General features: G+C 47.2%; 1 protein-coding gene across 2 annotated transcripts in view; it reads right to left on the reverse strand.

The window, feature by feature from the left end:
- Positions 1-14,059, reverse strand: part of LOC138521855 (N-acetyllactosaminide alpha-1,3-galactosyltransferase-like) — a 155,248-nt gene that overhangs the window by 96,412 nt on the left and 44,777 nt on the right. The window lies entirely within an intron of this gene.

A 14,059-nucleotide genomic window follows, 5' to 3' on the forward strand; every position in this document is an offset into this window, starting at 1 on the left:
AAACACGTGACAAACACATACACAGCCTCTTCCGCACAAACCTCACCAAAACAACCCTCTGGCTACGCAAACACACATTCGCCTCGCTAGGCAACACGCACTGCGCATATTTTCAATGGCCATAACTGTGGGCCACACGCTCAGAATGTGCAAACACACACCCCAAGCCTGAAACGCAAACAGAGACAATAGAACGCGTTCGCACACAATGTGCACGCGCACAGCAACAGGCACGCCGCACACACATGACGTTGGGAATAGAGGGGGTGCCTGGAAGATTGATATACGCATGCGCTCTCGGCCCACACACAGGAAAACGACCAAATAGGTGCTCACAATGCGTGCGCGCACAAGCACTGCGCTCGGAGTGCGCACATACAATAGGCACAGACTGTGAGTCTGCACACCCAAAACGCCCCCCAAATATGCAGACACTCGGAAAGTATGCAATAGGCACACACACTATGCTCCCAATGTATGGCTGCACTGAGTGTGGGCTTGGAGAACACACATACACACACGCAGACACACGCACATAAAGACCCATCAAACACACACACACACATACACACACAAAAACAGAGGAAACAAGTGGAATTTTAGTTTTTCAGTGTTAGGTCACCTCCTATAAAGCTGTGGGGGTCAATACAGGTTGGGAATGCCAAGACACAGACACTCACTGGACATTGACCAACATGCAGTCTGCAAAGGTTGGGTGCGAACACTCCTTAACTTGAACTCACTCAACACCGCTACTTCACCAAGGTCACTGTAGGTGGCTCACATCCATGCTACATGTATGGGCGGGCATGTATGCATCTGAGAAGGCCCTCCTCAGCCCCTTACACTGTTAGCCAACATCTAAAAAGACCAGAGGCAGACCCAGGGGTGCAATTATTGTCAGAACAGCAGAGTGATGTAACATGAGAACCAAGACAGACCATATTCAGTCTCTGGTGCTAAAAGGGGCAGGGGAACTGGCATAATGGGTGGGCCTGGATGCCAATGTGCAGTTGTGTGTTCGCGTGCAATTGTGTCCGCGCCAATTGCAAATAGTCTACCATTGGCAACCAAATTCAAACATTTGCGATCATACTCCACCACCTCCCAGCGAGAGTCGGCTAACTGGCAACCATCAACAGCATAATCAGCCATTGCCATCCATTGCCGACTGCCTCTGGTCCTTGCGTTGAATGTGATGGGCATCAGGTTCCAACCAAGTGGACCTTTTAGCAAGGAACAGCGAGAGGAGGCGCAAGCCAGGGGCATGGAACAGTGAGGCTGAGTGCAGAGGAGAAGCAGAGGGAACGAGATGGCGAGTACACAGAGATATAATCAGACCGGTATTTAGGAGCAAGGGGACATCGATAGCTTGTACACTAGGGTAAGGACAAAAAATGAACAAGGGTGCAGTTGTGCATTCCGAGCCAGCCAACATGGTGTGGTAGAAGTGGGGGAGGATCTAGGTTGATTACAGTTAGTAAGAAATTGACACATTTTCCGGAATATTGAGAAACTTAATATGAGCATCAGTAGCAGTGATGAATTGTTGCAGTCAGAGTTCGCTTCCAAAGAGGACCCCAAAGTGGGAGCCTTGGGGGTGGGAAGAAGAAAGTCAGACACGAAGGAGACCGAAGAAGGGAGAGGAGGGATGACCTTGGAAGCTGGGAGAAGGATGACTTCAGTTTTTGAAGAGTTCCGCAGGAAGCAGCAGAGCGCCATCCAGTGACGAATTGTGGTGCGACAGTTGGTAATCGTTACCAAGATGGTTGGGGTGAAGGAGGGAAAGGAGAAAAAGGTCTGTGCATTGTCAGCAAAGGGGTGATAGTGAGAGCCAGAGGATACAGTAAGTCTTCCTAGGGCAGATATGTAGCGGGTGAAGAGCAAAAATCCAAGGACTGAGCCTTAGGAGTGGCTTACGGGGGAGAGAGGTGGGATCGGAGGTTTGCAAGTTCCAGGAGATTTTAACGAATCAACCTTCTAGGCAGAAGGCAGTCCAGACAGGGGCAGACTTGCGAAACCAAAGGTCCTGGAGAGTGAGTAGTGTCGAAGGCGGCAGCGAGGTCCGAATGGATGAGTATAGAAGAGAGTTTGGAGTGTGAGCATCAAAGAGAAAGTTGGAATCAGGCATGAATGCAGTCCAGGTGGAGTGTTTACTATAGAAGCCAGATTGAACTGGCTCTCCAAGGCCATTATCCTCCAGGCTCATTTCTATGAAACCTAACATGGCTATATCACCGCAGACTTATATTACTCATGCACACTTAGATCACGATATTATCAAAAAACCTTTATTTCATTTGGTGCGTATAATATATAAATATACATATATATGTATATATACTCATTTTCAATACATATGCTAATCCCATTCACTCATTAACATAATCTAAAAATAAGTCACATGTTCCTCCTAACCAATACTCAATATGTACCTCCTCTGTTGAGTTCAGTACTATGTCAGCAACACACCAGTAACCTTAAATTGAAGGCCTTGTTTTTTGTCATATACTGTGTCATTATTTTGAAAAATAGTTTTTTGTACAGTAGATGTTATTCATCTTGTGATATATTATTAGTACAGATCATTATACAAAACACTCAACATGTTTCAGTTCATAACCCCTTACTGAAGAGCCTTCATCAGGAGTGTAAATCTTTCCCATCCATTCACATGCATTAATTCAGAGGAATATTCTGATGGACAGGCAGAATGTACATCCTTAATCTCCCTCATCTTCTTTTCACACATGCTGGATTCACATATAAATCATTTTGGTAGAAGTCTTTCCCAGGTGAAGTTACCCAAAAGACAACTTCTTTTAGTTTGTAATTGTTATTCACCTTGGCGACACATCTTATAGATATAGCCTTTGTTCTTCTAGAGCAGTTGTGTTATCCAATTTAGAATTTGAAAATCAATATACCCCAAATCCTTCAATCACAGGAGCATGCTGTTCTTAAGCATGCTGAAGGGAGGATAGTTCAGTGGCAACGCGCAGGTCTTGGAAGCAAGAACACGCTGAGCAACACTGGTTTGAATCCCAGATCTGCGCTTAAAAAAAAAAAAGAAATATGCATGTTATAAATGCCTGCACTTGCACGATCCGAATATACAAGGCCTAGTAGGATCATTCCCCCCTCCCCACACCCCCTTGTCTTGTTGCGCCTTGAGACACTCAAGTGTATAGGCACATTACAAATGAACAATTACAAAACAGAGAGATATTTATGCCTTGTAGAAAGATGTGTTTTTTTAACTGCAGACCCTCCGGAGTAGGGAAGCCACTGGAGTGTGACGGCTTGAGCTGGTAATAGGATAAGGAATGGAGCCATGCTAGGATAACACATCCTTCTACATGGCATCAAGATCTCTCCATTTTAAGAACATCATGTTCCTGTGATTGAAGGATTTTTGGGACAACTCTACAGCAGACGACTGGGGCAGACTGTACTCCTGACCTGGATCCAGGCAAATCCTTCTATTTCAGTAGTCAAAAGATTAATAAACTAAAGGGAGGGCACCCCCGGCAGGGCCCACGCTCTTTAAATAGGCAGCAGGCCACAGGGGATTGGACCACCCCAAGACTTCTGTAAAGGGCCAATCCCTACTGCTTTAACAAGAATACTTTGCCTTATGTGGTCATACCTAGAGTACTCTGTAGTAGGTGGGGAGGGGCACAGGACATTTGGGAGCCCTAAGAAATCCCAAGATGATGGAACCCTTCTCCCACTGAAAGTTCTCTCTTGGGCAACTCTAACTCCACCCCTTCCTTTGTCCACATGCGTTAAAGAGTCTCCATTAACAGGCACCCCGGTGGAAGCTGTAAATTGCACTGCCAGGGCCACCTTTCAAGCACTAGTTCCATGCTAACCTCCCCCACCGTTGGGAGATTTCCAGTTCCCTAGAGAAGACGACAAGCCTTCTCGGGGGGATCAAAAGGAGGGCTTCCTGGGCTGAGCGCAAAGGATTGTTTTTACGTGAACCTCAGTCTACACAACTGAATACACATAAGGCCTTGTCAGGAAGGAGTCACTGTCCACCAAGCTGACTATAATGATAGCAAATGTTTTTGGCCTTTAGAATTGTGTAGGTCCAGGCATTAATATGCCTAACCAGACAAGGCTTCTATTTAGAAATTAATCTGCGACCAAACCCTGGAACCATATATAATTCAGGCAAAACAAGGGGGGATCTGGGAATCTCTCTACCAGCACGAACACAGCCCAATAACCCATTCTTGGGTGAATAACCCCTGGGAGAGACTCTACCAAGTCTTTAGCTCACTGTCCCTTTCACAAAGAAGAAATGTCCCTGCATATCAGTCTTTGACTACCCAGGGGCAGTCCAGCACCGAAATACTAGGAAATTCTCCTCTGAACAAGAGTACCAACAGCAACCCCATACACATGTTTCAGCCTTGTTGGGCCTCATCAGTGAGGTGAAGAGGGGGTTCCTGCTTACCACCCCCAGCCATGTCCAGAGAGTAGGAGAATAATGACGGTGATCTAGTTAAAGATTATGATCCATGCCAGTCCAAGCTGCAGCGCATGATTCTGGAAACCACTGGGAAGGGAGAGTTATAGGTGATGGACAATGTCACAGTTACACAGAAGGGAGGGAAAGACAAAGGTACTCCGCTAACTGTGTACAGTGTCTTTAAAACACAGTCTCCTGGACCTAAAAGTTCAAACCATCAGTGTGAGGAAGCAAGATCACCAACGCCACTACCACCACCTCCTTGGTCAGATAGGAATAGTGGGACTCGTGTCAGCCCACAATGAAAACACAAAGTGTGCACTGTTTTTGACCAGGGCAATTAACGACATCCCACCACCCGTATTCTTCACAAGAAAACTGTGCGTCAGGAGAAGCTTGGGACCAACCTGGCTAGCATATCCTTTGCAGTCTGTGATGATGTACCCTTCCTAACCCTAAATGCCTGTGCCCAAGGGGCCAGGCCCCGCCTCTGGGTACACAGGCGCGATTTGTGGAATTTATGTAGAGTTTAGCTTCCGGGTCCTGGAAGAAAAGGATGGCTAGGGGGAAAAAAAGAATGGTTTACCAGCTCTCCGATCTGTGAAAAACGTAAAGTAAGAGTAGCAGAGAGGGCATGGCGTAAACATGTGGATGAGAAGGCAAAACAAGATTAAAATGGCCCTACATGATTTTAAGAAAATGGTCATCAGGGATAAGCGGAACTACTATTTGGCTCTAATATTTACGAGCTCAAGCATGGCCCAGGACATTTTTCAAGTCCTAGGAGAACTGCGGGATCCTATGGCTATTAAAAAGGCTTTCACTCCATCCCAACAATTCTGTGAGGAATTTAGTGATTTCTTCATAGACAAAATCAATAAAATCCAAGAGGAATTTCTGGAGGTTGATGTGGGGCTCCCGCTCCCTGATCATATTGCTCCAAACCTGGATCTGTGCAAAACAAAAGCAGTGATGGCGGGAAGGTTTAGAATTAATCTTAACCTCTGCCATTGCTCTGGGCAACCCTCCAGACCATCCTTCTTCAGCCTGGCAAGCCATTACAGAAGGGGAAAGACCATATGCAAATCAGGCTTGGTCCCACCTCTAAAGGGGCAGTCAAGCACGAACTGCTAGGTCACATCTCTTCTGCACAAGACCACAAGCATCCCCAGACATGTTTCAGCCTCATTGGGCCTCATCAGTGAAGAGTAGCTTGGGTCACTAGGCCCAGCAGGATCAGGACCCATGTCTGGGCATACCCGTCACACTCGGGGTGACTTATGCAAAACAAAAGCAGTGATGGCTGGAAGGTTCGGAATGAATCCTAACCACTGGCATTGCTCTGGACAACCATCCAGACCATCCTTCTTCAGCCTGCCAAGTCATTGCAGAAGGGAAAAGACCATAGGCAAATCAGGCTTGGTCCCGAACCCGGATCTTCCAGTGGGCGGTGTTTTGTTTACATCATTTGCTCAGATTAATCAAGTATATCTGTTGGATACGATGGCGAAACGCCACCCTTCGGGATCTGTCGATGGCCCATGCCCAGCGAGAATTTGAAAGTCCGTGAGAGGGGTGATCGTACAAGAACTTTGGGAGATCACTAATAGCTCTTTTGACTCTGTTGTCGTACCACCTTCTTTGAAGCGGGCGGTAATGATACCTATTTTAAAAAACGTGCTTTGACCACACCTGCTGCTCGAACTATAGGCCTATTTCCTTCCTTATATCAGCAAGCTGATGGAAAGTCTAGCAGCAGAGTAACTACAGATGTATGCAGAAACTCGGGGGTGGCTCGATGCCTCCCAAGCTGGCTTTAGACCGGGCTGCAGTATGGAGTCAGTGTTGGCGGCAGTGGATGACTTGAGGGGGGCTGTCAACTGTGGAAGAGCAGGGATCTTAATTTTACTGGCTCTTTCGGCTGACTTCGATACGGTCGACTATGCCATTCTCTTGTCCAGACTGAGCAGCTATGGGTTAAGAGATAGAGCCCTTCATTGGCTCTCCTCGTTCTTATCAGACAGATCTCAGGTGTTGGTATGTCCTCCATTTGAATTTGATTCAAAACCAGTGTCCTGTAGAGTGACACAGTGCTCCTCCCTCAGTCCCGTGGTTGAACCTCTATATGGGACCCTTAGCTCATCTGATAAGGTCCGCGGGTGTTCAGTTTTACATCTACATGGATAATAGATGGAGTAGATGAGGACGATGACTGCCTTGGTGGCAGGGTAAACCCATGTTTGGAGCAGGTCAGTGTGTAGATGCAACACAACAGGCCTAGGTTTAACATCCAGAAAACTGAGATGTTAATTTGCTCTGTCCCTGCGGCTAGTCTCATGCTCAGCAACTCTGGGACCCAGGAAGCCACTGCATGGATGTCCCATTATTGGCCTTTTCTCTTGGGAACTGCTTCTTACCTCTCCAGAAAGCTAAGAACCTGGGAGGCTGACTCGATTCCTCTCTATCCTGGGAGAGAGAGGTATCTCAAGTTTCTAGAGCGTGCTTCTTCAAGCTGCAGAGTTTAAAAACAGCTTCTGGATTTATTCACCTTTATGCATAGGATCCAGATAGTGAATGCCTTAATATCCAGTAGGCTCCATTGTTGTAATGCTTTACATCTTGGCCTGCCGAAGATAGTGTTAAGCAGATTGCAAAGAATACAGAATGCAGCAGCTAGGGTGCTTTTAAAGTCTAGAGAGAGAGAGCGTATCTCTCGGGTTTTGAGAGCTCTCCATTTGCTCCCGGTGGAGAACTGGATAACGTTTAAAACACTCTATATGTTGCATCGAGCTCTGCATGATGAATACTTATTTTCATCAGATCCATACTTTGCCATTATGTCGCCAGGAGATGTTGGCGCTCTGCCTCTGCCAACTTACTGTCTTTGCCTACATTTTGTTTGGTAAAATGGGGGAGGGGCATTCATTTTTGGTTCTAGCAGCCCAGCTATGGAACTCACTACCGGTAGATCTCTGGGGGAATGAAAATCACCTAGATTTCCGACATAAATTGAAGACCTTCCTGTTTCCTCCCAGATTAGGAAACTCTTGGAGGGTTAGGGCTCTTTGTCTCATTAACTCTGGTCTCGGCTGGGTCACACAGTACCCACTGGATGAGCACCATGATACCTCCTGGTGAGGTGAATGCACTTAACAAATACTGTACCATTAGTTCAAAACCCGAGGGTGTTTCACAACCTAGCGCCCCGGAATCCTGTACTCAGGTGGCCAGGGAAAGGCCATCGCTTTTGGATCCCGACCCTGGAGGTGGACAAGCAAGGGAGGATCACCTGGGTAGGGGGCTCTCGGGGAAGGGGGAGAAGCACCCAATGGTGAGACATGGTATACTCCTTTTTCCACAATGCATCTAACCCCTATCCCTGTTTATCCTGTGGGAAACTACAACTCCCATAATTCCTCCCCACTTTGTATTGACAAAAGGACTGCACCAAAGAAAATGAGGAATGAGGTCAGAAGGATTACCTCCCCTGACTTGCACTGGCCTTGTCCCAGTATTGAGGCCAGGCAGAGTCAGGCACGTAGCTCTAATAATATACACCTGCCACTTATTCAGACTCGTGGTGAAAATACAAGGTGGCACACACAAGCACACTTTGAGCGAGGCTGGGGATATGAAGGAACAGCTCTTACGAGGCTGATGTGTAACAGGCTGTGAAAGTTGGAAGGCCAATGGGCTGAACAACATTTGCGAAGATCGAGAATAAACCAGGCAACATTTCCAAGCTTTCAGGAAGCTGCAAGTGTTCGAAAAGCAGAGCCGAGCGAGCAGAGGCAAGAAACCTTCAATGTGCCAAGAAACGGCCTGCGACCCTCCCAGGTGAACGGCAGAGTTGGGGCAGAGTAGAGGAGGTGCTGGTAACGGCCTTGACGTGCAATGAAAAGATGAAAGAAAGTCATTTAGCACAACTGGTGAGTTATCGAGAGCAACAAAATCCCGATTGATGTTACAAAGGAAAGTGACTGTGATTTGAAATTTGAAGGTTGCGCGTGTGCCGATAAAACGCGTGTGAAGAGGACAATTGTTAAAGGAAAAGCAAACAAAGTAGCAGAGTGGTCCTGCACAAGGGGGGGGGGCGCTCATTCAAAAGTCCCTGTGAAATGTTATGTACTTTCTTTTGAAAGATATTACAAGCAGAGATAAAACTAAAAAAAAGTTGAATAAGAGGAAATGAAATATGTGAATTGTGGAATATGCAAAGAGGGCAAAAGTCAAGTATAAAAACTTTGGAAAGGGTCAAGAAGACAAGTGACAGAGAATGAGGACTATAAGTACAAAGAGGCATTGGTACTGCACACAAAGAGAGTACCAAGAGGTATTGGTGTTACACACACATGTTTATTTTTGAACAAGCCAAGAGGGCAGACTGAAGAAAGCAAGATTCATAAATACCAAGGAGTATTGGTGTCACAAGATGAGTGTGGATTATGAATATTGAAAGGCAGGTTGAAGTGGTCATGCAGAGGTCTAAATAAATTCCTTGCAGCTTCGAGAGACTTCGACAGTGAAACTTCTTGAATAAAATGCATGGAAGGGAACCCCAAGAACAGCAAGACAGGCTCAAACCCGGCAGAGGAAAGGCTGTGCAGAAATATAAGGATTTGTGTGATAAAGTGAAACGAGACAGGCACGAGCCCGGCAGAGGGAAGCCTGTGCAGAACTGTGAGAAATTGAAAACATATGAACTAAATATAGATGGCAAGGTGGCTGAAGCCTAAGGAAGTGGTTGAACTACCAAGAGTTATAGAGTTATACGCCTGAGAGTGAAATGTTGAACTGTACCAGTAAGCCAAATTGTGCAAAACTGAGAAAACTGTGCCATCGACCTATCCTTTGCTTATTGAGAGACTCTCTAGACCCTGTGGGGTTGAACCTGGTGAAGGGAGATGATGCTGAAGCCATTCTGACATTTATTTTTGACACACTATTTTCCTTTTTGTATTCCCTTAACACGTTTGTTATCTTGAGAAGGAGGGCAAAATTAGGTTTTCTTAGAATAGGTCTTTTTATTTTGACCAAACTGACTTGGACGTATTCATTATTGTTTGATGGTCGTGATTGCTCACATTTTAGAGTTAGGGCAAGTTATGAATTCTACCATCCCAATTAAATTTGTAAATAAATGTTATAAAATCTTGTATCGAATGTGTCTGTGTCTACTGTTCAATACCGTGCCTTCCTCACACATACCATACCATGTCACCCTGTGTGCAGAAAAAGTGGCCCGAAAGACGCTCATGGCGTAAATGCAAGGAAGTCGAGGGAATGCAGAGAGTAGCGGAGCACCACCAGGTCTACTCACAGTTCCTAACGTGCACACAGTAGAGTCCATGCGCAAGAATCTGAAAATCAAGATGGTGGGCCGGCCTGGCTTAGGATTTGTCCACGACACCCAGCAATGCGAGGATAATCAATTTTGCACACTTTAACTAGTTACCCACTCCCCACATGTCAACCCCTGAAGAGCTTCAATTCCCAGGTTCCACTTAATAAATTAAACACAGCGGGAGGGGATAGGTATGTATAAACACAGGGAGAGAGAAAGCATGAGTCTCGGCGTTTGGAGTAACCGAACAGCGAGCAGTAGAGTGAAGGAGTTGGTGGTGGAGGTGCAGAGGGAATTCGATGCACAGGAGGAGGTAGAAGTGCATGAGATCATGAACACCCAGGAGGAGGAGGAGGGGAGAAAGCAGAGGAGGTTGTGGAAAGTGGGCAAATGGAGAGGTGAACCCCATGAGAGAGGAAGGCAGAGAAGCCGGCAGGAGCAAGGAATGGTAGTTGGAGAGCTGGAGAAGCCGGAAGCAAGAGAGGAGGATGGCGGGAAGTTCCTTGGAGGAACAGGGAGAGGCAGTCAGAGAGCAAGGAAACACAAGCCTGTCTATCTGGGAGAAATGGGAGGAGCAAGAAGCATGTGGGAGAACCTTTAGGAGGCTTGAAAACAGCCAGCTCAAGGACTAAAAGTAGGGTCTAGCAATATGCCCACAGGCGCAAGTGAGTATCGAATCAACAAGGAGGGAATTGAGATGGGCTTGGGTATTGGTAGGTTCAGGCCGCAAAGACAGAGAGATGAGCCAGACCCTGAACAGGCACCTACAGGCCTTCCTGGCCTACTGCACCCGTAGGAGACAATGAGGTACGTTCACAAGAATACCTGAAAGAGCACAGCGACTCTATCCAACGAGTGACCTACTGGGAGAGACCACCAAGACATCGCTTGTCGGAGCATCTCTGTGTCAGAGACTGTAAGTGACACCGGGGAGAGACCTTTGGAAAAATCCCTTCAAAACAAGAAGACGTTTGCAATCCTGGCCCCTTTGAGTTGTTCAACATTATCATAATCCCAAATAAACATTTCTGAACTCCCAATAGCTTGGCTTCGTGACAGCTCCCATAAAAGCAGATAACCTACACAGCACTGGTAAAAACACAGAAGACCTCAACTGCTGCTTTCTCCTCCAGAAATTAATCGCTAGAACTTCCCCATCACATACTGTCACCCCAGAAAACATGGCAGCTATGCCAACATTGTTATCAATGCCAAGACCAAGCTTTGCTTGCTGCAGTGTTATCCCTTTGAGTCAGGTCAGTGAGATGGAGGCATTTGAGTCTGGAGAAAAATATCACGGATCGCAGGATAGCGTGTCCATGCTCAGTGCTAAAAAGACAGCCATTTTGTCTATGAATGCACACTGGGTGACTTTCGACCAACCTGCTATCTGAGTGGTGTCCTGATCCAAAATGAATCCATGGAGGCAACAGCTCCATCCAGTTCAGCACCAGACAACCTTGTATATTCAAGGATTTGAAGGCATGGGAGTTGACGTCTGGCATAAGGCAGAGGATGTGATGGCTCAGTGCCTACACATATGTCACCAACTGCTGGGATGTCTTGCCGCTGACGAGTCTATTATCGATGCTGCCTTATGAATTGACAAGACCATACAGGGTCCTTGCTCTGCACTGTCCCTGGCCTTGCTGCTGCACATTTCATCAGTAATTGCCAGCCTGTGAAGGAAATGATTGTCGTGGCCCAGAAAATCAGCTAAAACTTTAGCTGGGCCAACAGTGCAAGAAATGGGCCGCGATCATTGCAAGGCCGCCATAAGTTATCACAGCACAGTGGGAGATCACAGTTGCCACCCGCTGGGATTCTACATTGCACATGCTGGACCGGCTCTGTGAACAATGCAATATCATGCAATATCATCACGGATTACTGTGACAATCACAGCCAGCCATTAGATGAGGCCAGTGGTGTTGCTAGGTCTGGAAAAGACCCGGGGCTATGCTAATATTGGAACTGTCGGGACTGGGGGCTAGCTAGTCTTTTGGTTGTAGCTCCTGAGATTCTATCCGGGGCTTGAACCAAAAGACCAGGGGCTATAGCCCCCTTAGCCCCCCCTAATAAAGCAGTGACAGCTGCTGTTTGATATCTATTGTTTGCTACAATCCTTTGAGGATGCTACCAAGAGTGTTAGCCAGCCCAGGGCCTCACTGACTGAGATAGAACACTAGTGTTCCCAGAAGACCTCACCCTATTTAACATGATGTGGGCACATGTATGGGCTGGCGAGGTGGATATGGAGCTTCTTGTGAGGGCTGTGCTCTCAACCTTGCTTCAGTAACCGTGGATTACCTCAATTCAAGTTAACATTTAATAATTCCTTGTGTTATTTCCAATCCCAGGTTTCAAGAACAAAATGGCTGCTTGACAGCTCTATGAGAACTCTCAGAACTTAGCCGTACGAAATGGTCAAGGATGCACTCATGCAGCAGGTGGAAATGAAAGTGTGTGACGATCAGGGGCAGAAAGAAAATGCAACAACCCCTGAGCTCAGCGCATCACCAGAGACGTCACCTGTATTCTCGTATTTAACATCAAGATGTGCATTCCTCTTTGCACCGGCACCACGCGCCCCATATTCTGTGAACACTGATGGTGGTGGTGATGGACAGGAGATGGAGAGCTGGGGCATTCAATCGGTAATCCTCAGAGTCAATGGGTCTACAGGGGCCTACAGTGGACTTTCAGCAGCTCAGATGGTGGATGCTCCCACGACTGAGGGGGGACGATGACTCACTGCAGTACTGGTTCAGTAAGCGCTCCATCTGGCTATTGGGAGTCGCCAAAGAGCCCCTATGCTGGCTCTCTCCACATCCACAGTCTGAAGGAATCTTCAGTGCTGCTGAGGCTTTGTGTTGTGAACTCTCCAAGTTGTCATTCAGGTTGGCACAGCACTCAAACACAGACCAGCCGTGGAGCCACTGTATTGTCCAGGTGGAGCTTTATTATACATATGTGCAAATGTGCATAGACCAGTTATTCTTGATGATATTAACAGTGACACATAAGGCTGGACAGGAACAGGGATAGGCAATTACATCACATACAAAGGAGCAGACCCACCGGCCATGCTGTCACACCCAGCTCAGGCCCCCAACTGACATTCATAGAACACTCACTCACAGCCCCACTCAACATTCTCCTGAGCTGCTCATCATTCATGCATCAACATTCTGATAGCAAGCACTCCTGGCCAGTGACAAAACAAGACTTACAACACAACACTATGTCATCTGATTTTAGGAGAACCTTCCCAGTGCTCAGTGTTGAACAACTACCATTCGTAAAATTAGTGACCGCTAGAGAACAGGAGCGGGGTAGCATAGTGCATCTTTGCGGGGCTGCCCAGTGTTATATGTGCAAACAGGGACTTCGGGTTTGTGAGCCCCAATGCCCGTAAACTGCTTGTTCAGGATAAGGGCCCACAACCTTCCACCAGGAAAGTGAACATATAGGTATCCCTGTCCTATGGGGCCTGTTTCCCTGCAGATATTATACCCGTGTCCCCCAGAATCTCTACAGGCTGACTGGCCTCCTTAAAGGGGCCATTCTGACAGCTAATCCCTTGTGACTAGTCTCTGCCACGCGCAAGCATGAGTGTGGGGTAGACCAGGGGACCCTCCCCATGCCGCCCACGTGTCCAGCGTCACATAGAGGGTGGGCTTGCCCATCCCTAGCCTCTGGAGCAAAGCCGGGTACTGTGTCACAGCTCCCATGCGGGTGCACTTGTTCATTGAATTCAATTGTGGGGGGCACTGAGGGGAAGGGTTTCACAAGGATTTCTACAGGGTTTCACAACAGGTTGCTATTTTTGTGCCATAGGCAAATGAGGATATGTCTGGCAAAAGGAGGTTGCAATGGAAGGATTCTGCCACTTTGGCATGAGAGGGTGTCCCTGGACTCATGAGGCTGTAGATCAGCATACATGGCTTTCCCCTGGCATATACATCTATTCCTGTGGTCATTAGTCTGTTGCCAGGTAAATAGCTCTATGCCTGGGGTTGTCATTGGCTTATGAGGCTATCCTGGAAATGTATGGCTTTACATGGCCATAGGAGACTGTAGCCGGGCACATAAGGATGTAGGTAAATATATGAGGTCTTTGCATGGGTGCTTCCGATGGCATAGGAGTCTACTCCACAGAAAATGAGGCAGACTGGGCAAATGTGACTGTAGGCAGATCTCCAGGGCTGAAATGGGGTATATGAGGTGCTACC

Source organism: Ambystoma mexicanum, chromosome 13 (genome assembly GCF_040938575.1).
Source record: "Ambystoma mexicanum isolate Mex_15411 chromosome 13, UKY_AmexF1_1, whole genome shotgun sequence".
NCBI classification, from domain to species: Eukaryota; Metazoa; Chordata; class Amphibia; order Caudata; family Ambystomatidae; genus Ambystoma; species Ambystoma mexicanum.